Source organism: Pinus tabuliformis, chromosome 3_1, assembly GCF_031772625.1.
Source record: "Pinus tabuliformis cultivar Carrire ecotype Pingquan chromosome 3_1, CPIR1, whole genome shotgun sequence".
In the NCBI taxonomy this organism is placed as follows: domain Eukaryota; kingdom Viridiplantae; phylum Streptophyta; class Pinopsida; order Pinales; family Pinaceae; genus Pinus; species Pinus tabuliformis.
Genome location: NC_142301.1, coordinates 429,526,124 through 429,543,803, shown reverse-complemented (window position 1 = coordinate 429,543,803; position 17,680 = coordinate 429,526,124).

Sequence of the window (17,680 nt, the reverse complement as noted above, 5' to 3'; positions counted from 1 at the left end):
TTCTCTTTTCTTTGGAGGGCAAGTTTGGTGGGAACTGTGCTGATACCCAATAATTTGCTATATCAGCAAACCATGCGGAGAGAACTGAAATAGAAAACAAATGTTAGTCTGGTACTTGGTCATCCACCATTCCTTTTTCACCTATAGGCAGATTCATCCTGGATAGAAAGTCTGCAACAACATTTTCCTTACCAGGCTTATCAACAATAGTTAGATCAAACTACGATAATAAAAGAAACCATCTTATAATTCTAGCATTCACATTTGGTTTATTCATTAAATATTTGATTACAGCATGGTGAGTATGCACAAATGTTTGATAGCTTGTAATGTAATGCCTAAATTTGTTTAATGAATGCACAACAACCAGGAGTTCCTTTTTGGTCACAGTATAATTTAGCTCAACCTTTGACAGGTTCTTACTAATAAAATAGATGGCATAGGAAAATTTCTCCTCTACCTAACCTAAGGTTGCTCCTATGGCTTTGTGTGAGGCATCAACATGAATATGAAAAGGAAGGACCCAATTTAGGCCTCAAAGAATTGGTGCAGTGGTTAACTTACCATTTAAAATGTCTAAGCCCTCTTGATAGCTCTTTGACCATATAAACTCAGAATCTTTGGCCGGTAACCCAAATAAAGGAGAGGCCAACTCACCAAAGTCCTTTATGAACCTTCAGTAGTATCTAGCTAACCCCAAGAAACTCCTAACATCCCTCTACTTTTGTAGAGGTGGGACCCTTTGGATGATTGCTATTTTGTTCAGGTCCACCTACAGTCCTTGCTGAGATATTGAATGACCTAGCATGGTCCCTTCAGTCATTAAGAATTCACATTTTTCTGGACTGAGAGACAAGTTCCTTTCAATGCATTTGTGCAATACTTTGCCTAGGTTAGTCAGGGGTTCTTCAAAATCATAGCCATAAGATGTAAAATAATCCATATAAATTTCCACTGCATCATGTACTAATTCAACAAAAATATTCGAGACTGCTCTCTGGAATGTAGTAGGAGCATTGCATAGGCCAAAAAGAAGGACCCTATAGGAAAAAGTACCCCAAGGATAGGTGAATGTGGTCTTATCCTGGTCTTCTAGGCAGATTTGGATTTGGTTGTACCCACTGAATCCATCTAGGAAAGAAACGAACTTCTCCCTTTCCAAGCCATCTAGCACCTGGTCAATGAAGGGTAGGGGAAAATGATCCTTCTTTGTGGCTTTGTTCAACTCCCTATAATCGACACAAATCCTCCACTTACCATTCTTCTTGGGAATTAACACTAAAGGAGAGATCCACTCACTGTCAAAGATAGGGTAAATGAATCCTGCATCTAACAGTTTTTGCAGTTCTTCTTTGACTATATCTTTAAGAGTTGGATTCAACCTCCTTTATGGTTGTCAGACTGGATTGCAACCTTCTTTGGTGTATATGTGGTGAGTACACTCTGAGGGGTGTACTCCCTTCATTTCCTTATAACTCCAAGCAAAGGCTTCTAGGTTTTCTCTCAACATGTTGCATAGATTTTCCTCTTCGGAGCAAAAAAAGATGGATTAATTTTTAAAGTTTTCTCTACGCCAATTTTTATGGTTTTGACATGGAGTGGGATGGAATTGCCAAGCATAAGTCAATTGGATGATTGTTCTAGGTTTCCCTTACTTCTTCTTCTAATGGTAATGAACTAGGAGTTGGACTTTGGAGCAGGTATTCAATTAAGTCATCCTCATCTTGTTGTCCTCCTCCTATGGTTGCTTCCAAAGCATAAAGTTTGGTTGAATAAGCATCATCTTCTTCCTCCTCCTCCAACCATAAAGGTAAATCATGCTCTAGAGAAGGTTGAGCAGGAGGGTATATGACTAACTACTTCAACATATCCCCATTCTTGATGGTCATATTCCCAGCTCTTCATCTAATGTAAGCATCAGCTGTTGCCGACCATAGCCTCCCAAGAATGAGAGGGTAACCAGTAAGCTTAGCCTTAGGCTAGAGAACTAGGAAATTTGCAGGGTACTCCCAGGAGTCAATGGAGACCATCACATCCTCCACAATTCACTTAGAGGTGACTATGGAATGGTCTAAAAGTTGCAGAATTGTTGTGGTCTTCCTCAATGACCTTGGAGGTTGAGCTTGAGCATGGTTTCCTTGGTCATCACATTAATGGCAGCGCCAAGATCAATCAGAGTGTGTGGGACAATGGTGCCATTGATGTGCACATCTACTACAGGGCTTCCAGGGTCCAAATATTTTGGACATATTACCTACCCCAGCATTAAGTCAGACAGCTTCCCAATGACATTAATGGTAGGGGCATCCCTTTTTCTTCTTCCTAGATGCTTGAAGCATTTCTCCTTAATCAACTTATTGTAAATGGGAACATCTTTTATTGCTTGGAAAAGGGGGATCTTTACACATAGATTTTCCAATTCTCCTAGAAGTTCAAGTTCTTCTGGGGTAGGCTGGAGTGGTTGGGCTAGTCTCTTAGGAAAGGGTGGATTTACTTTAAGGTTTCTTTCCTCTCTTTCTTCCTCAACCTCCCAATGTGGAGAGGGAGGTTGGTTATCTGGGAGAATTCTCCTAGATCTTAGGTTGATCTCCTGGATTTATACAGCATAGGCTGGGTATGATGTCTCTCCACGGTATACTTGTTGAGCCTGCCTATTGTTTGGGTTCGGATTTGGTTGGGTAGGCATATGGGGTTGCTTGGGTGGAGAAGAGTGTAGGAGTTGTGGTTTGGTAGGTGGTGGAGGCAGTAGAGCTATAACATTGTTCTAATGGGGCCTCCACCCTTGGTGTGGGGTATTCCACTGAGGTTGTGACGGAACATAAGGTTGAAATCACTGGCTGGTTGGTTGGAAATGATACTGAGATGCATAGGACCAAGGAGGGGGTGTAAACCAGGAAAGATGAGGAGGGGGTCCCCAAGAAGGTATAGTTGTGGTTTGGTTGTGATTATAATATGCATGGGATGACCCTTGCATACCCTGTTGGTATGGTCTAGGCCCAAGAGGTCTCCTTTGGCTGATGTAACAAAGCTACTTAGTGATCCCTTCAGCTTCTTGATATATAGCTTTGAGTCTAGGTAAATAAGGGCACTTGTCTATGGAGTGGTTTTCTTCAAACACCGAGAAAATCTCAATGCAGTTCAATGGACATTCATTCCTAGGATGCCTCGTGGTGCACCTAGGAAAAAAGATGGCCAAGGCTCTCTCTACTTCCTATTGCTTCCTTTTGATGTTCATGGTGCCCAATTGCAAGGCAAGGGTTTGTAGCATCTCACTTTTGAAATCTTCCAGCATATTTCCAATTTCACCCTTGATGGATGAGTTGGAAGATGATGTACTAGCCATATGTTGACTACTCCTACCCTTCTTCCTCGATGCCCTATAAGGGTTTTTAAAGACAGTCTTGATATCCTCATAGGATAATTGGTAGATATCTCCTTCTGCTAACAAGTGTAATGTACTGTTGATGCCTCAAAAATCACTGCAACAACAATGTGGGATAACCACTCAGTCCGAACCTTAAAGCATCTCCTTTTCCATTTGGTGTGGTGGCTCCGACTGGTTTAACTAGGTCCAGTTACCTTCTCCCTATCGCTATCAGTTTATAATGTATCTTTAACTACCAATAGACAGGGATATCAGATCACTTCTTCTTGTTGATCAGGCAAGAGAATGGCCCTTAAGTTGATTTGGGCTCAGCCAAGCCACAACTAAAGTTTTGCCTCTTTGAGAAGAGGACTTAAAAGAATGTAGAAATTATTCTAAATGCAAACTTATTCTATAATGCAAGCAAAATAAACTAATCTTAATCCTATCTTAGTTAGGCAGATATAGATCTAACCCAACTAAGAGCAAGATATTTAAAGTATTGGGATTTTAAATATGTCTTGTTTATAATGAATATCAAGTTAATGATGTAGTTCAATTAACTGATATTATGGATATCAAAACACATTCTATTGAGACCTCTTAACTGAAATAATAAACCAGCAACACTCAGGAAGTAGTTCACAAAAATGATATTGATTATTAAATCAGTAAATCCAATGATTAAACAATAATATGTGAAAATAGTTCACAACACATTACCATTCAATAAATCAGTTTTATAAGGCAGATTTCTGAGTAAATAGTTACTCAAAAATCAGAAATTAATTCATAAGAATAGAGATACATAATAACAACATTGAGACAAATTATCCATATTGACAAAAGTGCACAAACATGAATAAAATGACACATTCTTGTTATCATAAAATGAAACTGATATTTGAAACAGTAATATTAGAAATACCAATTTATTGCATCCATTTCTCTAACCTTGGTTTCCAACAGTACTTTACATTTCTTGAACTTCTGCCTTCAAAACTAAAGCCACAATAGTGCAAACTTTGCCCATCATGCATAATTCAAGATACAAAGGAAAAATCCTCAATAATCCTCAGATCTGAGATTTTCTCTCCTCTCGCCTACAACTCTAAATTCCTATTACAGAAGTGCTTTCAGAAGTCTAAAATTGCAGAGGAGAGCCGCCCTTATTACATTCTGCAATCTATTATTTATACTATTTGCAAAAGAATTCTTGAAATGAAAGTTTGTTGAAGGTAAATCTATCAAATCCAATTTTATTTGCTCAAAAATTCTAATCTTCAATTGTTGGATCATTCTCATTGATTGAAATCATTTTCTCCATATTTCTTTTACTTTTTTCCTGCAAAAAGAAATCAAAATAAATTAAGATGCAATCAATAAAATCAAAATATCATTTCTAGCATTTAAAACAAATCCAATTAAATTCTATTTAAATAAATAATTGAAAATAAAATATAAGCTCTCTATTGATGCATGAGATTGTTTAATTGGCCAAGAATATTAGTGACGAATGGATCTGCAATTAGAAGAGGCTTGGAAACATGAAAATGTAGAAAATAACTCAAAAAATTGATTTTGTTTTAGAAATTCAGAGCTTGATTTTCTACATGACCTTTGACTCAATTAATGACCAAATCTATTAGTGAAACCTCCTCAGAAATGTTCTCCTTGATTTTATCTTTCCAATGGGCCATCTTGGGCGTCATTTGGCCAAGTAAAACTCAATTTATGAGCTTTCAAAGTTGATGAGTCAAATCTGTCATAAATCTAGAAATTCTGTTGCTGGGCTAAAAATCAGAAATTTAATTAAAAATATAATCCTAAATTAGAATTCTAATTATCTAATAATTAATTCTATTTTAATTATTAATTATAAACTAAACTAATTATTTAACAAACTATTATTAATTAAAATTAATCTAACTAACTAATATAATTAATTTTTTTTATAAACTAATTAACATTAATTAAAATAATAATTAAATTTTAACTTAATTTAATTAATTAAATTCTATATATTAATTTATTTATTTAATTTAAAATTTAATATATTAAATATTTAAACATTTCAAACTATCACTATTCTCACCATACGTTAATACATAAGCCATTTTAAAACAACGAATGGAGATATTAACTTGAAAGTCAAACATTGACTTATCAGATCGGAGGAAGCTTTGAGTCGGGGGCATAAAACTTGTATTAAGTGAAGAGTCCCGATGCGATGCATTCAAACAAATGAATTTTAAACTTTGCTTAATGCTTGAAGAGCCCTCGCATATCGGCGATCGGGGAAGTGTGGTGTCGGGGCTTTTGTTAAATAGGTTGTGCTTAAATCCTCTGATCCGATCAAAAGCCCCAATGTGATCGGAACAATTTTTTATTATATATATATATATATATATATTGTTTTAAATTTTAATTTAATTTAATTAATTATATTTAATATATTAATTAATTTAAAATTTAATATTAAACATCAATTTTTATTTTGGTTTTATTTTTACGAATTTAAGTTTCTAAAATACAGCCACTTCGATGTTTTGGATTTTGGAAATTAATAATTAATTTGGGAATTGGAGTAAATTTCTAAAATCCCGATGCTTCATTATTTGGCTGTATAAATAAAAATGAAAAATGTCAATAAGAACTAACTAGGGGTTAATATTTAAAATAATTGCATTATTGAACTAATTTATTTACAAAATGCAATATTGTACATTTTATGCATTTTTAACTCAGACTAGATAAGTGATGAGACTTCAAAGGAGTACCATTTTCAAACCAGTTGACCAAATGAGGTGAAAAAAATGTCAATGGGAAGCTTATAAAAAAAACGATTGTAACAAAGAAATCAAAACAAGAATCCAAAAAAATAAAAAATTAACAAAAGCGTAGGATAATCAACTAAATAAAAATCCTAAAAGGTGTTTAGCCAAAAAATTTATAGAAAGGGTCCCCATTATTTGAAGTGAATACATCAATAATGGGGGGGTTGTATTTTTACCACAACAATGGCGACACACGGGAGAAGAACCAGTTATCTTTGTTTGATATGAATGATGTTTCCCCAAAATTCAAGTAAAAATAATTAAAGAAGAGATAATTATGTTTGAAATGCTCGACTAGGTTCATTAATCTGAATAAAAGCTAGAATCATGTAACTGTAATTTTTCTTAAAATTCCTCATAAATTAAAATATTTCAAAACTCTATATTAGTCCTTAATTAGTTGTAGATATAAAGCAGGGATCACTTTACAGCTTAGCTTTTAAAATATACTCATTTGTCATAGGTAAAGCCACTACTATCAGCAAACATCTATAGTCTTGACAGGGTTACCTTTTAATCATCAATGATTCAGAATCCCATCTGTTTAAAAATTATTGACCTAGAGATAAATCTGTATATGTTTATTTTTTATTTTTATTTCTTGAAAGCCATTATCTTGGTTTGGTAGCCAGAAAGTTGACAATGCCATTCACTGGTTATAATTGGACTGAACAAGTTGGCTCATGATGAGACCCCTTGTCTTATAATTGTTTGCAATCATAAGCAATTACCCTAATTTGTTTAGTATTTTTGGTAATGTCAGCCCATTTTTCCCCTATGATCATGGTAAGTAGGCTCATGATGAGACCTCTTATCTTTTAAGTTTAAAATATATTTCTGGATTATACTCTAGAAAAATAAGACTCTTTAGGACAGGGAGAATCATTGACTCCTTAAGAGTTAAGAATGACAATTTTAGAGTTAAAAGTGTTTTGCTGTAAAGTGTCTTTACTAGGTTAAAAATAATTTTTCTTTACTGATAATAAAACTTTGAAAGATTTTAATAAAATATTGAAATCTCAAAATGATTACAATTTTGATGAAAAATGAATTATTCAATTTTTATGATACTTTGTCAACTTCTCTAAATTGGTAATCTTTTCCTTAAGTATGTCTACCTTTATAATAAGAAAATCAAACTTTACTAAGAAATTTAAGAAAAAGATAATAGGTGACTATTAACAAATTTTCTCCATGTATACTGACCATTGTTAGGTGACAAGTAGGCCTTCCATATAAATCATAGCAAAGTCACCAAAATTAAAACTGAAAACCAAGGAAAAGAATTCTTATACTAAAATGAAAAAGAAATCAACAAACAAAAATGAAGAAATTGAAAAGTGAAAGGAAAATCGAAGTTTTGAAATATAAACTCTAATAAGAATGGTTATACCATTGTCTTAACAATATGAAGAAAAAGAAAATAATTGCGTAAACATTTCTTCTTATGCCGAAATTTAAAAAAATCATACCTTGCAAGGTTGTAAGTGTTTTAAGTTTTTTTTTTTTTTGGATAGCAGTGACGATAAAATTTAGCCACAATAAAAATTTTCTGTCAGATATCAATCTTCATGTTTCCAAGCATCATCTTAATCATTAAAAAAAAAAAAAATGAACGCTTAAATAAACAAACTAAAGGTTCAGAAACTTCTTGGTGTAGTTGTTTCGATGAAAATTATCGTTGCTTCTTGAAATTAAGCCAGGATAAAAGTAAGGACTTTGAAAATATGATCTGGCGGAGGATTTGAAGCTTTTATGAAGAGCTGCAAAATAGAATTATATATCAGAAAAACATAACTGAAATTAAAGTAATGAAATGGAAATTAATGAAATTGGGTACATGAATCTTACCATTGGATAATTGCTTTTGATCTTACCTGAAAGTTATCAGTTTCTCCAAACTAGTTGACTTCTTATTTCAATTATCATTAAAAACATGAAGAAGTCAAACTAACCAAAATCCTGTAACCCAAAATCATTATTTATTTTATTTAAACTAAAGCAATCAGAAAATGTAAAAAGGGAATGCTTTATGTTCAAGGGAATCGAAATTAAAACAAATGGATCAGAAATGAGAATAAGAATTTGCAGTAATGACTGTTTCTCAAAATATTATAAGTTTCATGTAAACTCCATCATTTTATAAATTATCTAGAATCAAGACCAAATCTAAGATGATAAAATTTAAATATGAAGATAGAGAGGTCTTGAATTCCATTTTTAATTATGGAATTATATATTTAAAACTGAAATATATGAGAAATCAAAATGATTTAAATATGCTGCAAATTGGTCATTAACTGTTTTCTTACCATAGTGGTTATCCAAGCTCGCTTTTAAAATAACATATTGTTGTATCAGATGATTGGGATAACATGTTTCTTGACCATGCTTCAAGTTTAATTTGCAAGACTTCACCTTTGTTGCTATGCCATATATTGATTAAATGTTAATGGCTTAGAGGCATGCACTGGAGGCTATCGCATCGGAAATTGCAATTGCAAATTGCCGATTAAGAACATGCGATGAGAATATGTGCATCATACCATTAAAGAAATGTTATGTTTAATATCGGAGACAATCATGTCAGAAATTGAACATCGCACATTACAGTTCGTGATTTATACTTTGCACATTGCACATTATACATTGCAGATTCAGAATAGTGGTATGGCCATGAATAAAAATGCGATGAAGTGATTGCGATATTGGCATATCGGAATATCGGAGCATAATCATGTTGGAAATGCCAATATCGGCGATGCAATGGATGACGTAGCTAATCAGCGATCGACAAACTTTAAGTACTGAATGAAACACAATATGATTCTTGCGATGCCGATATGCGATGAATGACGTGGCTAATCAGTGATCGGAAATTTTAAGCACATGATGTAACACTTCTTGATATGTCGATATGCGATGAAGAGTGGACCTGATAACTTTATGATGGGATTTTAATAACATATCAGATCCGAGATATCGGCCCTTTAAAATTATGCCCCTACTTTTATTGTGATTAAATGGACATGATATTTTATAAACTTGATTTGAATTTCATATCGGGTCAGGAATTATGTGGTTATCGCAATATCGGTAAATTCGTTTATGGGAGATCGGCGATTCATGATAATGGAAGTATATTCAATTGCAAACCTCCGATATGCAAAATGTGATATGACATATGAGTGAGGTAATACATATGAGATCTTTTATGAACAATTTCTTACCAAAAATGCTAAAATCTACTTCTGATCAAATATTTCGCTACAAATGGTTGTGAAGTGGATGATGTGATATCAGAATGAAATTATTGACGAAGATGAGCAGGATGGTAGTATTGCGAATATGTATTCACCGTAGTATCAACAATATGAAAATCAAATTGAAATGATGAATGAAAGCAAAATTAAAAAATGCTCAAATTCTAATGAATCACAAATAAAATTTCCTTGAACTTGTTGCAAATTTGAAATGGGTTTGCTACTTACTTCAAGTTTTGAAAACAAATGAAAACTTGCAAATAAAACAGAACAAAAATAAAAAATAAACTAAGGAAAATAGAAACTAATAATACATGAGAATGAACTCGTAAATGCGTACCTGGAATGAAATTGTCTATAGATTTTACCTCATGAATCTTCAAATCCTTCCTTGGATTTATCAAAATTCTGCCTTTGTTCAAAATCATCTCATCATTTATTCTAAATCAGAGTGTGCAATCAGCCTAAATAAAATCTGTTTATTCATGTTCAAGAAATACAAAATTTACGAGAAATAAATATGAAAATAGTCTTCCCTTTTGAATTGAAACAACAATTTATCACCTCTGCTTAATCCGAATAACTTGAGAAGAATCTGTATCGTTATAGTGACTGTTCAATAATTCCTTTAGTAAATGAATATGATGTGTATCGCAGCATCGAATAATAAACTAAAGATCAAAATGGGATAAAGCCACTAATTGTGGAAAAATATCAAAACAGATTTGAATGTGTGCACACAGCAAAATGGACATCATTAAGATCAACTTAGCAAATTTTGAAGAAGATAACATGAAATTCATATGAGTACCGTGAAAGGTTAGACTGACTAATAATGATTGAATTAGAATTAAGCTTATCATAGACAGTGATACATTTCATGGGATAATGAGATCATGAAGCTTTTATATCCTCAAAACCTTTATCATATACATTTCAAAAGAAAATCTTAGCAGAAAATCTTGAAATAAGAAAAAGTGACTTTGAGGTGATCGATGCCAAGTGCAACCTTAATTGAATTTAATCAAGAGATTATTCAAAATAGGCAGAGTAGAGGTATTACTGTAAGAAATTAAAAAAATGAAAACAAGAATTAAAACTTTCTGATAGGAAGAAAATGTTTCACTGAAAATGTATATGATATGAGAAGGGTTGATTGCTTTGTTTTATTTTTATCTACAGAATTGTTGAAAATAAATTAACTACATTAATTATACTCCTATTCTAACCATATACATGAAAATGACTAGGTAAGATCATATTTCCAGTGTAACCATTTTCTCATTTTAATTCCTGCATGTATGTACAGTTCAAATGTTAGTAATAAAAATAGAAATCTTATTGAACTAAGAAAATTAAATATGAAATTAGAATGTACAGTTATTGTTAGCAACTTAATTAAAATCTCTTTCTCTTGAATTTTTCTTTCCAATTGAATACCAATTGGATCATAGAAATCTGGATGGATTTCTATTAAGGATTGAGAAATGTTCAAAAGAAGAGATAATAGGCCAGATTGTGAAGATGAACTTTTAAATTCAAAGGCCTAGAAAAAATCGTTAGCATTATGTACAAATGTTAAATTATTAAAAATCTTCTTTAAAGGAAAAATTTCCAAACATTTTTCGAATAAGATAATGAAAAATGGATGGAAATATTTCAAATAAAATGGAAAATTATTAATTGAATTGGATTGTTGGCCAGATTGTAAAAATACATTCTCTTGTTGACATTACCATTGAGAAAATAGAAACTTTTGATAAGAAATGAACATCGATTGACATTGACATGTTAACAACTTTTGATGTTCATGGTTATAACATGAAACTTCAATTTCCCAATAAGGCAATTCATCAATTGAGCGTTTGATAGTAAAATGCTCAATATGCCAGCGAAAGGTATGAAAAAATTGAAATATAAAATCAGAAAATAAATCTAAATTTAAACAAAATAAGTGTGAAAGAAAACATAAAATGAAATTACTATTGGTATAACTAATGTTACAGCACAATTGGGATTGTTTTGAAATAATTTCTTTTTCACGAGGATTGGCCAGAATTATGGAATTTGAGTAATTTCGAATTCCAACTTGTGAATTAGAAAGAGAATTATGATTATGAATAGGAATGAGAACCTGATCATGATATGAATCATAAATTGGAATGTTTTCTTGAATAGTGAAATCATGAAGATAATTTGCTTATCTAAAATAAGGATTGGTTGGGATAATTTCTATATTAAAGCATTCCTCATTCTCAGATGTTATTTGAATTTTCTCATGAGGATAGTAATCAATATCCTCAATGTTAGAGTAATTATCATAAATGACTTCACAATATTCTCTAGAATTTCCTTCGATCTCATCCAATATATCAAAACAAGGAGGAACAAAAATTTCATGTTCATTAATGGAAAAAGAATGATCAATTATTGTTTCTCTATCTTGATAAAAATTAATTGGTATGTCATTTAAATCATCCTCTTTAATTTCTAAAATATCATTAATACCAAGAAGGGAAAATTTACCATCATTAAAAATATGAGGATAAAGGAAAAAATATGAATATGAAATAATGTAATTAAAAATTTCTCGGTTTGAGAACTCTCGTACATTATGTTGATTGTAAATTTAAAATTCTAAATCATTCCTTTGTGTGTTCATGCTTTCTTGAAGAAGGCTGCTTTGCTGCTCTGATTTCGACATTTGCTCATCATGGAAAAATTCAGAAATTTATACTGCAGGTTTGCATGTTATTATTTACTTTGATTGCTACTTATACTTGTTGATTTGCGATCTAATTTTCTGAATTAACCGCAGAGTAATTTTTAGATTCTAAGGCAACTCTTTCTCCAAAATTGTTGATGTTGTCTTCTTGCATTTGAATAGAAATATTTTCCAAGTTTTGTGAAGCCACTTCATCATAATTTATTTGCACATCCATATTGGAATTCTCATTTATGTTAGAAGGGGATGAAACAAAACTTGAACTAATTTCATATGGATTGGGAATGGGAGGAAGAGAACAAATATATTCAAACCAATCTAGTGATTCTTCTTCCATAGGTTTATCTTCGACTTTAAATCTTAAACAATTCAAATGAAATCGAATATTAAAATCTCTAACAGACTCATTTTCAAACCTTCGTAGATATTCAATTTCCTCACATACCTTTTCATAATTATAGCTGTCAAATTTACAAATGAAAATTGTAAAAAATTGATCCTAGCTGTGGATTGAGGCAACCAGAAGAGTTCTACACCAGTTTCTAGCTTTTGCCGTAAATGTGAGAGTAAAAATTATGCATAAGATGCCTTCATCAATTCCTTGAAAATCATAATTTGAAACCCTTTGAATAAATTGAAAGACATGATTAAAAGCAGAAGAATTTCTCTTACCATTAAACTTTACTTGAAACAAGAGTCTTACCACTTCGAGTGAAGTATTGGAAGATGCACGTCCATGAATACAACTCCAAATTGGAAGTTTAAGAGGGGTCATCATAATTAAATAAAGTGTTAAAATTGAAAAGACTCCAATAGACAAAAAAAATCTCGGCCCTCTTTCTAGCGCCAAAAATGTTGATGCCTCGAAAATCACAGCAACAATAATGTGGGATAACCACCCGGTCTGATCCTTAAAGCAACTCCTTTTCCGTTTGGTGTGGTGGCCCCGACTAGTTTAACTAGGTCCAGTTACTTTCTCCCTATCGCTATTGGTTTATAATGTATCTTTAACTACCAATAGACAGGGATATCAAATCACTTATTCTTGTTGATTAGGCGAGAGAATGACCCTTACGCTGATTTGGGCTTAGCCAAGCCACAACTAAAGTTTTGCCTCTTTGAGAAGAGAACTTAAAAGAATGTAGAAATTACTCTAAATGCAAACTTATTCTGTAATGCAAGCAAAATAAACTAATCTTAATCCTATCTTAGTTAGGCAGATATAGATCTAACCCAACTAAGAGAAAGATATTTAAAGTATTGGGATTTTAAATATGTCTTGTTTATAATGAATATCAAGTTAATGAAGTAGTTCAATTAACCGATATTATGGATATCAAAACACATTTTATTGAGACCTCTTAACTAAAATAATAAACCAACAACACTCAGGAAGTAGTTCACAAAAATGATATTGATTAGTAAATCAGTAAATCCAATGATTAAACAATAATATGTGAAAATAGTTGACAACACATTACCATTCAATAAATCAGTTTTATAAGGCAGATTTCTGAGTAAATAGTTACTCAAAAATCAGAAATTAATTCAAAAGAATAGAGATACATAATAACGACATTGAGACATATTACCCATATCAAAAAAAGTGCACAAACATGAATAAAATGACACATTCTTGTTATCATAAAATGAAATTGATATTTGAAACAGTAGTATTAGAAATACCAATTTATTGCACCCATTTCTCTGACCTCGGTCTCCAACAGTCCTTTACATTGCTTGAACTTCTGTCTTCAAAAGTAAAGCCACAATAGTGAAAACTTTGCCCATCATGCATAATTCAAGATACAAAGGAAAAATCATCAATAATCCCCAGATCTGAGATTTTCTCTCCCCTCTCCTACAACTCTAAATTCCTATTACAGAAGTTCTTTAAGAAGTCTAAAATTGCAAATGAGAACCGCCCTTATTATATTCTACAATCTATTATTTATACTATTTGCAAAAGAATTCTTGAGAGGAAAGTTTGTTGAAGGTAAATCTGTCAAATCCAATTTTATTTGCTCAAAAATTTTAATCTTCAATTGTTGGTGTTAACACCCAGGTTGTTCCCTTTAACTCCCAAGGGAATACGGCCGGGGTAACCACTAACCAATCTTTGGATTACAGTGCCTAGCCACACTGTAATCAGAGAGGGCTCTCTCTTTATAATTTGTCTCTGTTCTCTGGAGATTTTAGGCTAGCTATGAAATAAGGGTGTTTAGTTTTATGCTTTGGTTGAGGGATATCTTTCTGTACTTGAAGTGTGCAATCTGCAGATGAGTTTATTTCATTGGGCAATGGAGTCTGTGGCTATAAGTGTTTAGAAACCTTGAGATGATTTACTGAAATTACAGGGCCATTTAAATACTTCATATAACAAAGTTAGATTATGATGGTGACATGTGAACAACCAGTGAAAAGCATTCAAGAATTTTCCACTAAGCTGGGGTGTGGGAAGGAGATAGATGCCTCAGGAGCAAACTTGAATTCCTGAGAATATTTATCACAGTGAGAGATATAGCTTGAAAAGTGTAGCAATTAAGAATTACACCTTATTTACTCTATCTGAAGAAAACATTTATAACAGCTTAGATTGAGTTCAGGGTAATCTGTGATTAAATCCTGGAACCATTCTTTTACTTTTCCATTAAGTGTAAAAACTCATAAACATGAAAGAAAATGATAGACTAGAAAACATATAACACAAAGGTTAAAAGAAGACTTATTGTGCTATGAAATATGCAGGAATCCTGTAACAATCAGCCAGCCACCACAGTGCATCAAGGAACACAGAGCTTTGGAAATTCCATCCACCTTTTGTATTATTTCTCTGAGAGTTGTACAGCAACAGAAATATAGAAATGAAATCCGCACCAACCCCTTGCAAACTCATGCGAAGGGGACTTTATAGAAATGTTTATACAAAATATCTCAGGCATTGAGTCATCTGAGAGAGAAATATCTTCATTACTTCGTACAGAAAAGTAGAAAAGAAGTTATTACAGCTTTGAATGCAGTATAACTGCTCTTTAAGTCTGTCATAGGATATTTTGACCTTTGGAGGTCAGTGAGTCGGTTGAACCGCTTTGCTTTAATGCTGGAAAATGTGTCTTTACGTTTGTTGCGCTGTATTTTCTCGGCCCTGCCACCTGTGACTGTGCTTGCTGCTGTGGTGACCGAATAGCCCTGCTGAGTTGGCTCAGCCTTTCATCTTTCCTCTGTATGCTTATCTACCAAAATTTTCCCTGTGTATGATCACTTATAAATTGGACAGAACATAACATTACAGGTTCTGGCTTGATAATATTAGCTGTGTCAATTTATTCCAGACTTCCTGTGTGGGCAATTGGTGCTTCACAATTGCCTCTATGGTTTCATCTGCTTCTGTATATTTATAGAAATTTGGAGGCACATCGAACAGATGATTGATCTTGTTCATGATAAAAAACAGGTTTTCCACCCTATTATATAGAGTCTAACCTGATGCTGGCCCTGATTCTGCTGAAGTGCTGGGTTGTCCTGCAATTTGACTTGCAGCAAAGGCATTAACCCTTTTAGCATAGTTTTCATGGGTAAGCAGTCTTCCCACACTGCTTAGTAGGTTGGGGAGGCCTCTGTTTTGCAATACCTGAAACCTGTCCATGAACTTGTTGATTTCGGTCTGCATATCTTGAGTTCTCCTTTCTAATGTTCCAACCAGGTTTCTTAATGTCAGGACCCTTTTAACCATTGAGATTGTCTCAGTCCTGTGAGCAATTCCCATGGTGGCCAGTTGAGAGCTTGTCCTGTTATTCAATATGTTGATCATTCTATTGGCAGCATCAGGCATGTTGCCAAGGCTTGCTCTTGCTCTGTGTATTTCCCTATTTACCTTTGTAATGAGCACTGACTGCTCATCTATGGTCTCAATGAATTGCCACTGATCAGTAATTGACTGGCCAATATTGGCCCACAGGACTGTTTTGAGCTCTGCTATCACCTTATCTAGTGTGAGCTCTTTCTCAAGCTCAATTATTCTCTTTTTGAGAGCTTTTATATCTCTTTCTTTCTCAGCCACATTCTATTTGCTCTTGTCATATCTTTCATTTACTTTAGCCAAACATTCTTTGGCTTGATTAAGCTCTAACATTTGAGCTTCCAGGACTTGAATTTCATTTTGAAGCTTCTGCATATCCAGACTATGAGTCTGCTCTGTTGTTGGTGCAGCTGTCGATGTAGTTGGTGCTGTAGGTTCTATTTGCTGAGGAGGAGGAGCAGTAGTTGGAGCAGTTTCCTCAAGGTTGATTACTTCAGGAGGAGGCTTGGAGGTTTGCCCTTCTTCTCTTTGTTTCAAGGCTGCCTGTAGTGCTGCTTTTGCAGCCTCCGATTCTCCCAGCTTTTCCTGAGTTTGGATTAGCTGCTTGTACAGAGATATCAACAAGGTTGTGGCCTCTTGATCATGTCTTTGCTGGGCAACATCATCTGTTTGAGGGTGAATTGAGGCTGGGAGTTTGATCTTTCTCCTCAAAGCTGCCATGTCTGCATCCCTCAATTTTAATATCTCTTGTATGCCCTTGATGTCTTTGGGATCATGCCCAATCTCTATGATGATGTCCTCTAAGGACCTTATTCTGTTGTCCAACTCTAGCTGAGAGGCTGTATTGTTAAGGCTATTTTGTAGCCTGTAGTTATCCAATGTTTGGTCTGCTAAGGAAGCATAGACCATCTCACCCGTTTGCTTATGCAGTTCTATCTTGTCCATTGGGTGGATATCCTTGGCAAGGACTTCCAGGTTAGTCCTCAAGTAGTCAGAGGCAGATTGGGGCTGCACTGCTGTTGGCATAAAATGACTCATGATCATTTTGCCTTCCTGCACATCATATGCAGACATGAGTCTTTGTTGATTGGTGGGAGCCATGTTTAACAGATGGTTATATAGCTGTATCTTGATGGGCTCATTTCTCCTCTTAATGTCGATGAACTGCTGTTTAATGCTGGGTCCACCTTCTCTTTGCTGATTTGAGGAACTCACTTCTCCTCCCATTGCTCTATCCTGTTCCTGTTGAAAGGAACTTGCTGATGCTTCCCTGCTGGGTGGACCATACCAAAAGACTGTCCTATTGGCATTTCTTCCTCTGAGAAGGGATTGATTCTCTGTCTTTTCTCCCCATGAGTTGCTGATGTTGTAAGGGGAGTCTCTCTGTCCCTTTTCCTGCTTGTATCCTCCTTTTGTGGAGTTTGGAGGATTGATGCCTCAGCTGAAGTTTCTTGCCTTGGAGGCACAGTTTGTTCAGTGGATTTAGGGGCTTCCACTGTTTGCTCTTGCTGGACAGGCTGTTCCTGCCTTTGTTCTTCCTGTTGTTGCTGTTCTTCTTGCTGCTGCACTTCTCCCTGCTGCTCCATCTCTTCTTGTTGCTGCACTAGTGTTTCCATTTGCTCTTCAGTCATAGGAGGTGGTTGTTCCACCTGCTTTTCTTTGCCTTTGCTGGATGTCTGTGGAGTATTCATG